Source organism: Pseudophryne corroboree, unplaced genomic scaffold (genome assembly GCF_028390025.1).
Source record: "Pseudophryne corroboree isolate aPseCor3 unplaced genomic scaffold, aPseCor3.hap2 scaffold_1303, whole genome shotgun sequence".
Classification (NCBI taxonomy): Eukaryota; Metazoa; Chordata; class Amphibia; order Anura; family Myobatrachidae; genus Pseudophryne; species Pseudophryne corroboree.
Genome location: NW_026967929.1, coordinates 80,097 through 97,560, shown reverse-complemented (window position 1 = coordinate 97,560; position 17,464 = coordinate 80,097). Strand labels below are relative to the sequence as shown.

Genomic DNA, 17,464 nt, shown 5'->3' with positions numbered 1-17,464 from the left:
GAAAGAAAAAACAAAAACATGATTGTGCATTTAAGTTGTCAGCACACATCTGCTTTGGTTCAAATGCACTGCATATCTTCCTTCAGTCAGCCAACAAAACAGCAATGGAAAAGATTAACATACTGTTGGTAAAGCAGTTGCATCAAATAGATTTTCTGCAATATAGCATGATAATCCATACTGACAGCTCTGGATAGTACCAGCACATTTCTTGCTGGACTTGGTAATGCAAAGAACACAGTAAACAGCTTCACTTTTTTTCAAAAATAAATAATTGACTATTAAAAACCTATCAGTCTTAAATAAGGACATCAGTAAGCACCACTGGCATAATGGATAAGGCACTGTTCTCCTAAGCCAGTGGTTGTGGGTTTAAGTCCCGTCTGAGTTGGAAGTCATTACAGCAAGTGTCTCATCACTAGAGTTGATATTTTATCCTTGCTTCAACTGTAAAACAGTCTTGCAGTGTTTAGCTTGTAAAAAATGACCACAGAAGCTAAAATATGACATTTATTATGATAACATTGTTGTTGTTGTTGTTGTTTTTAAAACCTTTTCTATCACCGTGGACAGCTTATTCAAGTGCCATCTGGCATGCATGTTCCTTTGTTGCTCATCAGTCATCACCAAAAATGATTTTCTTTTTCAATTCTTATGAATGTACTGATTGTATTGAATAAAATCCACATCTAGCATAACCAATTAATGCTGCAAAGTGCTCCAGTGGCGCAATTGGTCAGCGCGTGAAACTTATAATACAGTATCTGTTGAGCAATGCCAAGGTTGTGAGGTCAAGCCTCACCTTGAGTATCTTTGTACACTATTTTTTTTTTCCTTTTCTTATGTCATTAGTCATTGATTATAAACTGCTACCTTAATATTTAATATGATATTACAAAGGATGGAATAAAGAAAAAACACAAACATGATTGTGCATTTAAGTTGTCAGCACACATCTGCTTTGGTTCAAATGCAGTGCATATCTTCCTTCAATCAGCCAACAAAACAGCAATGGAAAAGATTAACATACTGTTGGCAAAGCAGTTGCATCAAATTGATTTTCTGCAATATAGCATGATAATCCATACTGACAGCTCTGGATAGTACCAGCACATTTCTTGCTGGACTTGGTAATGCAAAGAACACAGTAAACAGCTTCACTTTTTTTCAAAAATAAATAATTGACTATTAAAAACCTATCAGTCTTAAATAAGGACATCAGTAAGCACCACTGGCATAATGGATAAGGCACTGTTCTCCTAAGCCAGTGGTTGTGGGTTTAAGTCCCGTCTGAGTTGGAAGTCATTACAGCAAGTGTCTCATCACTAGAGTTGATATTTTATCCTTGCTTCAACTGTAAAACAGTCTTGCAGTGTTTAGCTTGTAAAAAATGACCACAGAAGCTAAAATATGACATTTATTATGATAACATTGTTGTTGTTGTTTTTTAAACCTTTTCTATCACCGTGGACAGCTTATTCAAGTGCCATCTGGCATGCATGTTCCTTTGTTGCTCATCATTCATCACCAAAAATGATTTTCTTTTTCAATTCTTATGAATGTACTGATTGTATTGAATAAAATCCACATCTAGCATAACCAATTAATGCTGCAAAGTGCTCCAGTGGCGCAATTGGTCAGCACGCAAAACTTATAAGACAGTATCTGTTGAGCAATGCCAAGGTTGTGAGGTCAAGCCTCACCTGGAGCATCTTTGTATACTATTTTTTTTTTCCTTTTCTTATGTCATTAGTCATTGATTATAAACTGCTACCTTAATATTTAATATGATATTACAAAGGATGGAAGAAAGAAAGAAAAAACACAAACATGATTGTGCATTTAAGTTGTCAGCACACATCTGCTTTGGTTCAAATGCACTGCATATCTTCCTTCAGTCAGCCAACAAAACAGCAATTTAAAAGATTAACATACTGTTGGTAAAGCAGTTGCATCAAATTGATTTTCTGCAATATAGCATGATAATCCATACTGACAGCTCTGGATAGTACCAGCACATTTCTTGCTGGACTTGGTAATGCAAAGAACACAGTAAACAGCTTCACTTTTTTTCAAAAATAAATAATTGACTATTAAAAACCTAACAGTCTTAAATAGGGACATCAGTGAGCACCACTGGCATAATGGATAAGGCACTGTTCTCCTAAGCCAGTGGTTGTGGGTTTAAGTCCCGTCTGAGTTGGAAGTCATTACAGCAAGTGTCTCATCAGTAGAGTTGATATTTTATCCTTGCTTCAACTGTAAAACAGTCTTGCAGTGTTTAGCTTGTAAAAAGTGACCACAGAAGCTAAAATATGACATTAATTATGATAACATTGTTGTTGTTGTTTTTTAAACCTTTTCTATCACCGTGGACAGCTTATTCAAGTGCCATCTGGCATGCATGTTCCTTTGTTGCTCATCATTCATCACCAAAAATGATTTTCTTTTTCAATTCTTATGACTGTACTGATTGTATTGAATAAAATCCACATCTAGCATAACCAATTAATGCTGCAAAGAGCTCCAGTGGCGCAATTGGTCAGCGCGCGGTGTTTATAAGACAGAATCTGTTGAGCAATGCAGAGGTTGTGAGTTCAAGCCTCACCTGGAGCATCTTTGTATACTGTTTTTTTTTCCTTTTCTTATGTCATTAGTCATTGATTATAAACTGCTTCCTTAATATTTAATATGATATTACAAAGGATGGAATAAAGAAAGAAAAAACACAAACATGATTGTGCATTTAAGTTGTCAGCACACATCTGCTTTGGTTCAAATGCACTGCATATCTTCCTTCAGTCAGCCAACAAAACAGCAATTTAAAAGATTAACATACTGTTGGTAAAGCAGTTGCATCAAATTGATTTTCTGCAATATAGCATGATAATCCATACTGACAGCTCTGGATAGTACCAGCACATTTCTTGCTGGACTTGGTAATGCAAAGAACACAGTAAACAGCTTCACTTTTTCCTCAAAAATAAATAATTGACTATTAAAAACCTATCAGTCTTAAATAAGGACATCAGTAAGCACCACTGGCATAATGGATAAGGCACTGTTCTCCTAAGCCAGTGCTTGTGGGTTTAAGTCCCGTCTGAGTTGGAAGTCATTACAGCAAGTGTCTCATCACTAGAGTTGATATTTTATCCTTGCTTCAACTGTAAAACAGTCTTGCAGTGTTTAGCTTGCAAAAAATGACCACAGAAGCTAAAATATGACATTAATTATGATAACATTGTTGTTGTTGTTTTTTAAACCTTTTCTATCACCGTGGACAGCTTATTCAAGTGCCATCTGGCATGCATGTTCCTTTGTTGCTCATCATTCATCACCAAAAATTATTTTCTTTTTCAATTCTTATGACTGTACTGATTGTATTGAATAAAATCCACATCTAGCAAAACCAACTAATGCTGCAAAGTGCTCCAGTGGTGCAATTGGTCAGCGCGCGGTACTTATAAGACAGTATATGTTGAGCAATGCCGAGGTTGTGAGTTCAAGCCTCACCTGGAGCATCTTTGTATACTGTTTTTTTTTTTCCTTGTCTTATGTCATTAGTCATTGATTATAAACTGCTTCCTTAATATTTAATATGATATTACAAAGGATGGAAGAAAGAAAGAAATAACACAAACATGATTGTGCATTTAAGTTGTCAGCACACATCTGCTTTGGTTCAAATGCACTGCATATCTTCCTTCAGTCAGCCAACAAAACAGCAATTTAAAAGATTAACATACTGTTGGTAAAGCAGTTGCATCAAATTGATTTTCTGCAATATAGCATGATAATCCATACTGACAGCTCTGGATAGTACCAGCACATTTCTTGCTGGACTTGGTAATGCAAAGAACACAGTAAACAGCTTCACTTTTTCCTCAAAAATAAATAATTGACTATTAAAAACCTGACAGTCTTAAATAAGAACATCAGTAAGCACCACTTGCATAATGGATAAGTCACTGCCCTCCTAAGCCAGGGGGTCCAAGTCCCCTATGGGGTGGAATTCATTACAGCAAGTATCTCATCACTAGAGTTGATATTTTATCCTTGCTTCAACTGTAAAACAGTCTTGCAGTGTTTAGCTTGCAAAAAATGACCACAGAAGCTAAAATATGACATTTATTATGATAACATTGTTGTTGTTTTTTTTAAACCTTTTCTATCACCGTGGACAGCTTATTCAAGTGCCATCTGGCATGCATGTTCCTTTGTTTCTCATCATTCATCTCCAAAAATGATTTTCTTTTTCAATTCTTATGACTGTACTGATTGTATCACATCTAGCATAACAAATCAATGCTGCAAAGTGCTCCAGCGGTGCAATTGGTCCGCGCATGGTACTTATAAGATAGTATCTGTAGAGCAATGCTGAGGTTTTGAGTTCAAGCCTCGCCTGGACCATGTTTGTCTACTGTTTTTTTTTCCTTTTCTTATGTCATTAGTCATTGATTATAAACTGCTACCTTAATATTTAATATGATATTACAAAGGATGGAAGAAAGAAAGAAAAAACACAAACATGATTGTGCATTTAAGTTGTCAGCACACATCTGCTTTGGTTCAAATGCACTGCATATCTTCCTTCAGTCAGCCAGCCAACAAAACAGCAAAGGAAAAGATTAACATACTGTTGGTAAAGCAGTTGCATCAAATTGATTTTCTGCAATATAGCATGATAATCCATACTGACAGCTCTGGATAGTACCAGCACATTTCTTGCTGGACTTGGTAATGCAAAGAACACAGTAAACAGCTTCACTTTTTCCTCAAAAATAAATAATTGACTATTAAAAACCTAACAGTCTTAAATAAGAACATCAGTAAGCACCACTGGCATAATGGATAAGTCACTGCCCTCCTAAGCCAGGGGGTCCAAGTCCCATTTGGGGTGGAAGTCATTACAGCAAGTGTCTCATCACTAGAGTTAATATTTTATCCTTGCTTCAACTGTGAAACAGTCTTGCAGTGTTTAGCTTGTAAAAAATGACCACAGAAGCTAAAAAATGACATTTATTATGATAGCATTGTTGTTGTTTTTTTATAAACCTTTTCTATCACCGTGGACAGCTTATTCAAGTGCCATCTGGCATGCACGTTCGTTTGTTGCTCATCATTCATCACCAAAAATGATTTTATTTTTCAATTCTTATGACTGTACTGATTGTATTGAATAAAATCCACATTTAGCATAACCAACTGTTTCTGCTAAGTGCTCCAGTGGCGCAATTGGTCAGCGCACGGTACTTATAAGACAGTATCTGTTGAGCAATTCCGAGGTTGTGAGTTCAAGCCTCACCTGGAGCAGCTTTGTATACTGTTTTTTTTTTCCCTTTTCTTATGTCATTTGTCATTGATTATAAACTGGTAGCCTTAATATTTAATATAATATTACAAAGGATGGAAGAAAGAAAGAAAAAACACAAACATGATTGTGCATTTAAGTTGTCAGCACACATCTGCTTTGGTTCAAATGCACTGCATATCTTCCTTCAGTCAGCCAACAAAACAGCAATGGAAAAGATTAACATACTGTTGGTAAAGCAGTTGCATCAAATTGATTTTCTGCAATAAGCATGATAATCCATACTGACAGCTCTTGTTAGTACCAGCACATTTCTTGCTGGACTTGGTAATGCAAAGAACACAGTAAACAGCTTAACTTTTTGCTCAAAAATAAATAATTGACTATTAAAAACCTTACAGTCTTAAATAAGAACATCAGTAAGCACCACTGGCATAATGGATAAGTCACTGCCCTCCTAAGCCAGGGGGTCCATGTCCCATATGGGGTGGAAGTCATTACAGCAAGTGTCTCATCACTAGAGTTGATATTTTATCCTTGCTTCAACTGTAAAACAGTCTTGCAGTGTTTAGCTTGCAAAAAATGACCACAGAAGCTAAAATATGACATTTATTATGATAACATTGTTGTTGTTGTTTTTTAAACCTTTTCTATCACCGTGGACAGCTTATTCAAGTGCCATCTGGCATGCATGTTCCTTTGTTGCTCATCATTCATCACCAAAAATTGTTTTCTTTTTCAATTCTTATGACTGTACTGATTGTATTGAATAAAATCCATGTCTAGCATAACCAGTTAATGCTGCAAAGTGCTCCAGTGGTGAAATTGGGCAGCACGCGGTTCCTATAAAACAGTATCTGTTGAGCAATGCCGAGGTTGTGAGTTCAAGCCTCACCTGGAGCATCTTTGTATACTGTTTTTTTTTCCTTTTCTTATGTCATTAGTCATTGATTATAAACTGCTACCTTAATATTTAATATGATATTACAAAGGATGGAAGAAAGAAAGAAAAAACACAAACATGATTGTGCATTTAAGTTGTCAGCACACATCTGCTTTGGTTCAAATGCACTGCATATCTTCCTTCAGTCAGCCAACAAAACAGCAATGGAAAAGATTAACATACTGTTGGTAAAGCAGTTGCATCAAATTGATTTTCTGCAATATAGCATGATAATCCATACTGACAGCTCTGGTTAGTACCAGCACATTTCTTGCTGGACTTGGTAATGCAAAGAACACAGTAAACAGCTTCAATTTTTTTCAAAAATAAATAATTGACTATTAAAAACCTATCAGTCTTAAATAAAGACATCAGTAAGCACCAATGGCATAATGGATAAGGCACTGTTCTCCTAAGCCAGTGGTTGTGGGTTTAAGTCCCGTCTGAGTTGGAAGTCATTACAGCAAGTGTCTCATCACTAGAGTTGATATTTTATCCTTGCTTCAACTGTAAAACAGTCTTGCAGTGTTTAGCTTGAAAAAAATGACCACAGAAGCTAAAATATGACATTAATTATGATAGCATTGTTGTTGTTTTTTTTAAACCTTTTCTATCACAGTGGACAGCTTATTCAAGTGCCATCTGACATGCATGTTCATTTGTTGCTCATAATTCATCACCAAAAATGATTTTCTTTTTCAATTCTTATGACTGTACTGATTGTATTGAATAAAATCCACATCTAGCATAACCAACTAATGCTGCAAAGTGCTAAAGTGGCGCAATTGGTCAGCGCGCGGTACTTATAAGACAGTATCTGTTGAGCAATGCCGAGGTTGTGAGTTCAAGAATCAGCTGGAGCAGCTTTGTATACTGTTTTTTTTTTCTTTTCTTATGTCATTAGTCATTGATTACCTGCTACCTTAATATTTAATGTGATATTACAAAGGATGGAAGTAAGAAAGAAAAAACACAAACATGATTGCGCATTTAAGTTGTCAGCACACATCTGCTTTGGTTCAAATGCACTGCATATCTTCCTTCAGTCAGCCAACAAAACAGCAATGGAAAAGATTAACATACTGTTGGTAAAGCAGTTGCATCAAATTGATTTTCTGCAATATAGCATGATAATCCATACTGACAGCTCTGGTTAGTACCAGCACATTTCTTGCTGGACTTGGTAATGCAAAGAACACAGTAAACAGCTTAACTTTTTTTCAAAAATAAATAATTGTCTATTAAAAACCTATCAGTCTTCAAAAAGGACATCAGTAAGCACCACTGGCATAATGGATAAGTCACTGCCCTCCTAAGCCAGGGGGTCCAATTCCCATATGGGGTGGAATTAATTACAGCAAGTGTCTCATCACTAGAGTTGATATTTTAGCCTTGCTTCAACTGTAAAACAGTCTTGCAGTGTTTAGCTTGCAAAAAATGACCACAGAAGCTAAAATATGACATTTATTATGATAACATTGTTGTTGTTTTTTTTAAACCTTATCTATCACCGTGGACAGCTTATTCAAGTACCATCTGACATGCATGTTCATTTGTTGCTCATAATTCATCACCAAAAATGATTTTCTTTTTCAATTCTTATGACTGTACTGATTGTATTGAATAAAATCCACATCTAGCATAACCAACGAATGCTGCAAAGTGCTCCAGTGGTGCAATTGGTCAGCACGCGGTACTTATAAGACAGTATCTGTTGAGCAATGCTGAGGTTGAGAGTTCAAGCCTCACCTGGAGCATCTTTGTATACTGTTTTTTTTCCTTGACATTAGTCATTGATTATAAACTGCTACCTTAATATTTAATATGATATTACAAAGGATGGAAGAAAGAAAGAAAAAACACAAACATGACTGTGCATTTAAGTTGTCAGCACACATCTGCTTTGGTTCAAATGCACTGCATATCTTCCTTCAGTCAGCCAACAAAACAGCAATGGAAAAGATTAACATACTGTTGGTAAAGCAGTTGCATCAAATTGATTTTCTGCAATATAGCATGATAATCCATACTGACAGCTCTGGATAGTACCAGCACATTTCTTGCTGGACTTGGTAATGCAAAGAACACAGTAAACAGCTTCAATTTTTTTCAAAAATAAATAATTGACTATTAAAAACCTAACTGTCCTAAATAAGAACATCAGTAAGCACCACTGGCATAATGGGTAAGGCACTGTTCTCCTAAGCCTGTGGTTGTGGGTTTAAGTCCCGTCTGAGTTGGAAGTCATTACAGCAAGTGTCTCATCACTAGAGTTGATATTTTATCCTTGCTTCAACTGTAAAACAGTCTTGCAGTGTTTAGCTTGTAAAAAATTACCACAGAAGCTAAAATATGACATTAATTATGATAACATTGTTGTTGTTGTTTTTTAAACCTTTTCTATCACCGTGGACAGCTTATTCAAGTGCCATCTGGCATGCATGTTACTTTGTTGCTCATCATTCATCACCAAAAATGATTTTCTTTTTCAATTCTTATGACTGTACTGATTGTATTGAATAAAATCCACATCTAGCATAACCAATTAATGCCGCAAAGCGCTCCAGTGGCGCAATTGGTCAGCGCGCGGTACTTATAAGACAGTATCTGTTGAGCAATGCCGAGGTTGTGAGTTCAAGCCTCACATGGAGTTTTTTTGTATACTGTTTTTTTTTCCTTTTCTTATGTCATTAGTCATTGATTATAAACTGCTACCTTAATATTTAATATGATATTACAAAGGATGGAAGAAAGAAAGAAAACACACAAACATGATTGTGCATTTAAGTTGTCAGCACACATCTGCTTTGGTTCAAATGCACTGCATATCTTCCTTCAGTCAGCCAACAAAACAGCAATGGAAAAGATTAACATACTGTTGGTAAAGCAGTTGCATCAAATTGATCTTCTGCAATATAGCATGATAATCCATACTGACAGCTCTGGTTAGTACCAGCACATTTCTTGCTGGACTTGTTAATGCAAAGAACACAGTAAACAGCTTCACTTTTTTTCAAAAATAAATAATTGACTATTAAAAACCTATCAGTCTTAAATAAGGACATCAGTAAGCACCACTGCCATAATGGATAAGGCACTGTTCTCCTAAGCCAGTGGTTGTGGGTTTAAGTCCCGTCTGAGTTGGAAGTCATTACAGCAAGTGCCTCATCACTAGAGTTGATATTTTATCCTTGCTTCAACTGTAAAACAGTCTTGCAGTGTTTAGCTTGTAAAAAATGACCACAGAAGCTAAAATATGACAAAAATAACATTGTTGTTGTTTTTTTTTAAACCTTTTCTATCACCGTGGGCAGCTTATTCAAGTGCCATCTGGCATGCATGTTCCTTTGTTGCTCATCATTCATCACCAAAAATGATTTTCTTTTTCAATTCTTATGACTGTACTGATTGTATTGAATAAAATCCACATCTAGCATAACAAATTAATGCTACAAAGTGCTCCAGTGGCGCAATTGGTCTGCGCGCGGTACTTATAAGACAGTATCTGTTGAGCAATGCCAAGGTTTTGAGTTCAAGCCTCACCTGGAGCATCTTTGTATACTGTTTTTTTTCCTTGTCATTAGTCATTGATTATAAACTGCTACCTTAATATTTAATATGATATTACAAAGGATGGAAGAAAGAAAGAAAGCACACAAACATGATTGTGCATTTAAGTTGTCAGCACACATCTGCTTTGGTTCAAATGCACTGCATATCTTCCTTCAGTCAGCCAACAAAACAGCAATGGAAAAGATTAACATACTGTTGGTAAAGCAGTTGCATCAAATTGATTTTCTGCAATATAGCATGATAATCCATACTGACAGCTATGGTTAGTACCAGCACATTTCTTGCTGGACTTGGTAATGCAAAGAACACAGTAAACAGCTTCACTTTTTTTCAAAAATAAATAATTGACTATTAAAAACCTATCAGTCTTCAATAAGGACATCAGTAAGCACCACTGGCATAATGGATAAGTCACTGCCCTCCTAAGCCAGGTGGTCCAAGTCCCATATGGGGTGGAAGTCATTACAGCAAGTGTCTCATCACTAGAGTTGATATATTAGCCTTGCTTCAACTGTAAAACAGTCTTGCAGTGTTTAGCTTGCAAAAAATGACCACAGAAGCTAAAATATGACATTTATTATGATAACATTGTTGTTGTTTTTTTAAAACCTTTTCTATCACAGTGGACAGCTTATTCAAGTACCATCTGACATGCATGTTCATTTGTTGCTCATAATTCATCACCAAAAATGATTTTCTTTTTCAATTCTTATGACTGTACTGATTGTATTGAATAAAATCCACATCTAGCATAACCAATGAATGCTGCAAAGTGCTCCAGTGGTGCAATTGGTCAGCACGCGGTACTTATTAGACAGTATCTGTTGAGCAATGCTGAGGTTGAGAGTTCAAGCCTCACCTGGAGCATCTTTGTATACTGTTTTTTTTCCTTGACATTAGTCATTGATTATAAACTGCTACCTTAATATTTAATATGATATTACAAAGGATGGAAGAAAGAAAGAAAAAACACAAACATGATTGTGCATTTAAGTTGTCAGCACACATCTGCTTTGGTTCAAATGCACTGCATATCTTCCTTCAGTCAGCCAACAAAACAGCAATGGAAAAGATTAACATACTGTTGGTAAAGCAGTTGCATCAAATTGATTTTCTGCAATATAGCATGATAATCCATACTGACAGCTCTGGATAGTACCAGCACATTTCTTGCTGGACTTGGTAATGCAAAGAACACAGTAAACAGCTTCAATTTTTTTCAAAAATAAATAATTGACTATTAAAAACCTAACTGTCCTAAATAAGAACATCAGTAAGCACCACTGGCATAATGGGTAAGGCACTGTTCTCCTAAGCCAGTGGTTGTGGGTTTAAGTCCCGTCTGAGTTGGAAGTCATTACAGCAAGTGTCTCATCACTAGAGTTGATATTTTATCCTTGCTTCAACTGTAAAACAGTCTTGCAGCGTTTAGCTTGTAAAAAATTACCACAGAAGCTAAAATATGACATTAATTATGATAACATTGCTGTTGTTGTTGTTTTTTAAACCTTTCCTATCACCGTGGACAGCTTATTCAAGTGCCATCTGGCATGCATGTTCCTTTGTTGCTCATCATTCATCACCAAAAATAATTTTCTTTTTCAATTCTTATGACTGTACTGATTGTATTGAATAAAATCCACATCTAGCATAACCAATTAATGCTGCAAAGTGCTCCAGTGGTGCAATTGGTCAGCGCGTGGTACTTATAAGACAGTATCTGTTGAGCAATGCTGAGGTTGTGAGTTCAAGCCTCACCTGGAGCATCTTTGTATACTGATTTTTTTCCTTTTCTTATGTCATTAGTCATTGATTATAAACTGCTACCTTAATAAATAATATGATATTACAAAGGATGGAAGAAAGAAAGAAAAAACACAAACATGATTGTGCATTTAAGTTGTCAGCACACATCTGCTTTGGTTCAAATGCACTGCATATCTTCCTTCAGTCAGCCAACAAAACAGCAATGGAAAAGATTAACATACTGTTGGTAAAGCAGTTGCATCAAATTGATTTTCTGCAACATAGCATGATAATCCATACTGACAGCTCTGGTTAGTACCAAGACATTTCTTGCTGTACTTGGTAATGCAAAGAACACAGTAAACAGCTTCACTTTTTTTCAAAAATAAATAATTGACTATTAAAAACCTATCAGTCTTAAATAAGGACATCAGTAAGCACCACTGGCATAATGGATAAGGCACTGTTCTCCTAAGCCAGTGGTTGTGGGTTTAAGTCCCGTCTGAGTTGAAAGTCATTACAGCAAGTGCCTCATCACTAGAGTTGATATTTTATCCTTGCTTCAACTGTAAAACAGTATTGCAGTGTTTAGCTTGTAAAAAAATGACCACAGAAGCTAAAATATGACAAAAATAACATTGTTGTTGTTTTTTTTTAAACCTTTTCTATCACCGTGGGCAGCTTATTCAAGTGCCATCTGGCATGCATGTTCCTTTGTTGCTCATAATTCATCACAAAAAATGATTTTCTTTTTCAATTCTTATGACTGTACTGATTGTATTGAATAAAATCCACATCTAGCATAACCAATGAATGCTGCAAAGTGCTCCAGTGGTGCAATTGGTCAGCACGCGGTACTTATAAGACAGTATCTGTTGAGCAATGCTGAGGTTGTGAGTTCAAGCCTCACCTGGAGCATCTTTGTATACAGTTTTTTTCCCTTGACATTAGTCATTGATTATAAACTGCTACCTTAATATTTAATATGATATTACAAAGGATGGAAGAAAGAAAGAAAAATCACAAACATGATTGTGCATTTAAGTTGTCAGCACACATCTGCTTTGGTTCAAATGCACTGCATATCTTCCTTCAGTCAGCCAACAAAACAGCAATGGAAAAGATTAACATACTGTTGGTAAAGCAGTTGCATCAAATTGATTTTCTGCAATATAGCATGATAATCCATACTGACAGCTCTGGATAGTACCAGCACATTTCTTGCTGGACTTGGTAATGCAAAGAACACAGTTAACAGCTTAAATTTTTTTCAAAAATAAATAATTGACTATTAAAAACCTAACTGTCCTAAATAAGAACATCAGTAAGCACCACTGGCATAATGGGTAAGGCACTGTTCTCCTAAGCCAGTGGTTGTTGGTTTAAGTCCCGTCTGAGTTGGAAGTCATTACAGCAAGTGTCTCATCACTAGAGTTGATATTTTATCCTTGCTTCAACTGTAAAACAGTCTTGCAGCGTTTAGCTTGTAAAAAATTACCACAGAAGCTAAAATATGACATTAGTTATGATAACATTGTTGTTGTTGTTGTTTTTTAAACCTTTTCTATCACCGTGGACAGCTTATTCAAGTGCCATCTGGCATGCATGTTCCTTTGTTGCTCATCATTCATCACCAAAAATGATTTTCTTTTTCAATTCTTATGACTATACTGATTGTATTGAATAAAATCCACATCTAGCATAACCAACTAATGCTGAGAAGCGCTCCAGTGGCACAATTAGTCAGCGTACGGTACTTATAAGACAGTATCTGTTGAGCAATGCCGAGGTTGTGAGTTCAAGCCTCACATGGAGCATTTTTGTATACTGTTTTTTTTTCCTTTTCTTATGTCATTAGTCATTGATTATAAACTGCTACCTTAATATTTAATATGATATTACAAAGGATGGAAGAAAGAAAGAAAAAACACAAACATGATTGTGCATTTAAGTTGTCAGCACACATCTGCTTTGGTTCAAATGTACTGCATATCTTCCTTCAGTCAGCCAACAAAACAACAATGGAAAAGATTAACATACTGTTGGTAAAGCAGTTGCATCAAATTGATTTTCTGCAATATAGCATGATAATCCATACTGACAGCTCTGGTTAGTACCAGCACATTTCTTGCTGGACTTGGTAATGCAAAGAACACAGTAAACAGCTTCACTTTTTTTCAAAAATAAATAATTGACTATTAAAAACCTATCAGTCTTAAATAAGGACATCAGTAAGCACAACTGGCATAATGGATAAGGCACTGTTCTCCTAAGCCAGTGGTTGTGGGTTTAAGTCCCGTCTGAGTTGGAAGTCATTACAGCAAGTGCCTCATCACTAGAGTTGATATTTTATCCTTGCTTCAACTGTAAAACAGTCTTGCAGTGTTTAGCTTGTAAAAAATGACCACAGAAGCTAAAATATGACAAAAATAACATTGTTGTTGTTTTTTTTTAAACCTTTTCTATCATCGTGGGCAGATTATTCAAGTGCCATCTGGCATGCATGTTCCTTTGTTGCTCATCATTCATCACCAAAAATGATTTTCTTTTTCAATTCTTATGACTGTACTGATTGTATTGAATAAAATCCACATCTAGCATAACAAATTAAAACTACAAAGTGCTCCAGTGGCGCAATTGGTCTGCGCGCGGTACTTATAAGACAGTATCTGTTGAGCAATGCCGAGGTTTTGAGTTCAAGCCTCACCTGGAACATCTTTGTATACTGTTTTTTTCCCTTGTCATTAGTCATTGATTATAAACTGCTACCTTAATATTTAATATGATATTACAAAGGATGGAAGAAAGAAAGAAAAAACACAAACATGATTGTGCATTTAATTTGTCAGCACACATCTGCTTTGGTTCAAATGCACTGCATATCTTCCTTCAGTCAGCCAACAAAACAGCAATGGAAAAGATTAACATACTGTTGGTAAAGCAGTTGCATCAAATTGATTTTCTGCAATATAGCATGATAATCCATACTGAGAGCTCTGGATAGTACCAGCACATTTCTTTCAGGACTTGGTAATGCAAAGAACACAGTAAACAGCTTCAATGTTTTTCAAACATAAATAATTGACTATTAAAAACCTATCAGTCTTAAATAAAGACATCAGTAAGCACCACTGGCATAATGGGTAAGGCACTGTTCTCCTAAGCCAGTGATTGTGGGTTTAAGTCCCGTCTGAGTTGGAAGTTATTTACAGCAAGTGTCTCATCACTAGAGTTGATATTTTATCCTTGCTTCAACTGTAAAACAGTCTTGCAGTGTTTAGCTTGTAAAAAATGACCACAGAAGCTAAAATATGACATTAATTATTATAACATTGTTGTTGTTGTTATTTAAACCTTTTCTATCACCGTGGATAGCTTATTCAAGTGCCATCTGGCATGCATTTTCCTTTGTTGCTCATCATTCATCACCAAAAATGATTTTCTTTTTCAATTCTTATGACTAGACTGATTGTATTGAATAAAATCCACATCTAGCATAACCAATTAATGCTGCAAAGTGCTCCAGTGGCGCAATTGGTCAGCGCGCGGTACTTATAAGACAGTATCTGTTGAGCAATGCTGAGGTTGTGAGTTCAAGCCTCACCTGGAGTATCTTTGTATACTGTTTTTTTTCCTTTTCTTATGTCATTAGTCATTGATTATAAACTGCTCCCTTAATATTTAATATGATATTACAAAGGATGGAAGAAAGAAAGAAAAAACACAAACATGATTGTGCATTTAAGTTGTCAGCACACATCTGCTTTGGTTCAAATGCACTGCATATCTTCCTTCAGTCAGCCAACAAAACAGCAATGGAAAAGATTAACATACTGTTGGTAAAGCAGTTGCATCAAATTGATTTTCTGCAATATAGCATGATAATCCATACTGACAGCTCTGGTTAGTACCAGCACATTTCTTGCTGGACTTGGTAATGCAAAGAACACAGTAAACAGCTTCAATTTTTTTCAAAAATAAATAATTGACTATTAAAAACCTATCAGTCTTAAATAAGGACATCAGTAAGCACCACTGGCATAATGGATAAGGCACTGTTCTCCTAAGCCAGTGGTTGTGGGTTTAAGTCCCGTCTGAGTTGGAAGTCATTACAGCAAGTGCCTCATCACTAGAGTTGATATTTTATCCTTGCTTCAACTGTAAAACAGTCTTGCAGTGTTTAGCTTGTAAAAAATGACCACAGAAGCTAAAATATGACATTAATTATTATAACATTGTTGTTGTTGTTTTTTAAACCTTTTCTATCACCGTGGACAGCTTATTCAAGTGCCATCTGGCATGCATGTTCCTTTGTTGCTCATCATTCATCACCAAAAATTATTTTCTTTTTCAATTCTTATGACTGTACTGATTGTATTGAATAAAATCCACATCTAGCATAACCAATTAATGCTGCAAAGTGCTCCAGTGGCGCAATTGGTCAGCGCGTGGTACTTATAAGACAGTATCTGTTGAGCAATGCTGAGGTTGTGAGTTCAAGCCTCACCTGGAGCATCTTTGTATACTGATTTTTTTCCTTTTCTTATGTCATTAGTCATTGATTATAAACTGCTACCTTAATAAATAATATGATATTACAAAGGATGGAAGAAAGAAAGAAAAAACACAAACATGATTGTGCATTTAAGTTGTCAGCACACATCTGCTTTGGTTCAAATGCACTGCATATCTTCCTTCAGTCAGCCAACAAAACAGCAATGGAAAAGATTAACATACTGTTGGTAAAGCAGTTGCATCAAATTGATTTTCTGCAACATAGCATGATAATCCATACTGACAGCTCTGGTTAGTACCAAGACATTTCTTGCTGTACTTGGTAATGCAAAGAACACAGTAAACAGCTTCACTTTTTTTCAAAAATAAATAATTGACTATTAAAAACCTATCAGTCTTAAATAAGGACATCAGTAAGCACCACTGGCATAATGGATAAGGCACTGTTCTCCTAAGCCAGTGGTTGTGGGTTTAAGTCCCGTCTGAGTTGAAAGTCATTACAGCAAGTGCCTCATCACTAGAGTTGATATTTTATCCTTGCTTCAACTGTAAAACAGTATTGCAGTGTTTAGCTTGTAAAAAATGACCACAGAAGCTAAAATATGACAAAAATAACATTGTTGTAGTTTTTTTTTAAACCTTTTCTATCACCGTGGGCAGCTTATTCAAGTGCCATCTGGCATGCATGTTCCTTTGTTGATCATCATTCATCACCAAAAATGATTTTCTTTTTCAATTCTTATGACTGTACTGATTGTATTGAATAAAATCCACATCTAGCATAACAAATTAATGCTACAAAGTGCTCCAGTGGCGCAATTGGTCTGCGCGTGGTTCTTATAAGACAGTATCTGTTGAGCAATGCCGAGGTTTTGAGTTCAAGCCTCACCTGGAGCATCTTTGTATACTGTTTTTTTTCCTTGTCATTAGTCATTGATTATAAACTGCTACCTTGATATTTAATATGATATTACAAAGGATAGAAGAAAGAAAGAAAAAACACAAACATGATTGTGCATTTAAGTTGTCAGCACACATCTGCTTTGGTTCAAATGCACTGCTTAGTCAACCAACAAAACAGCAATGGAAAAGATTAACATACTGTTGGTAAAGCAGTTGCATCAAATTGATTTTCTGCAATATAGCATAATAATCCATACTGACAGCTCTGGATAGTACCAGCACATTTCTTGCTGGACTTGGTAATGCAAAGAACACAGTAAACAGCTTCACTTTTTTTCAAAAATAAATAATTGACTATTAAAAACCTATCAGTCTTCAATAAGGACATCAGTAAGCACCACTGGCATAATGGATAAGTCACTGCCCTCCTAAGCCAGGGGGTCCAAGTCCCATATGGGGTGGAAGTCATTACA

General features: G+C 35.8%; 5 non-coding genes across 5 annotated transcripts; all 5 read left to right on the top strand.

Moving 5' to 3' along the window:
* Positions 1-3,428: 3,428 nt before the first annotated feature.
* TRNAI-UAU (transfer RNA isoleucine (anticodon UAU)) lies at positions 3,429-3,521 on the top strand. Its single transcript is given in 2 exon segments — positions 3,429-3,466; positions 3,486-3,521. It is a non-coding gene; the product is annotated as a tRNA-Ile (tRNA).
* Positions 3,522-5,220: 1,699 nt separating this feature from the next.
* On the top strand, positions 5,221-5,313 carry TRNAI-UAU (transfer RNA isoleucine (anticodon UAU)). Its single transcript is given in 2 exon segments — positions 5,221-5,258; positions 5,278-5,313. It is a non-coding gene; the product is annotated as a tRNA-Ile (tRNA).
* A 7,085-nt stretch (positions 5,314-12,398) lies between these two features.
* Positions 12,399-12,491, top strand: TRNAI-UAU (transfer RNA isoleucine (anticodon UAU)). The gene is given in 2 exon segments: positions 12,399-12,436; positions 12,456-12,491. It is a non-coding gene; the product is annotated as a tRNA-Ile (tRNA).
* Positions 12,492-15,092: 2,601 nt separating this feature from the next.
* Positions 15,093-15,185, top strand: TRNAI-UAU (transfer RNA isoleucine (anticodon UAU)). Its single transcript is given in 2 exon segments — positions 15,093-15,130; positions 15,150-15,185. It is a non-coding gene; the product is annotated as a tRNA-Ile (tRNA).
* Positions 15,186-15,995: 810 nt separating this feature from the next.
* TRNAI-UAU (transfer RNA isoleucine (anticodon UAU)) lies at positions 15,996-16,088 on the top strand. Its single transcript is given in 2 exon segments — positions 15,996-16,033; positions 16,053-16,088. It is a non-coding gene; the product is annotated as a tRNA-Ile (tRNA).
* The last annotated feature ends 1,376 nt before the right edge of the window (positions 16,089-17,464 follow it).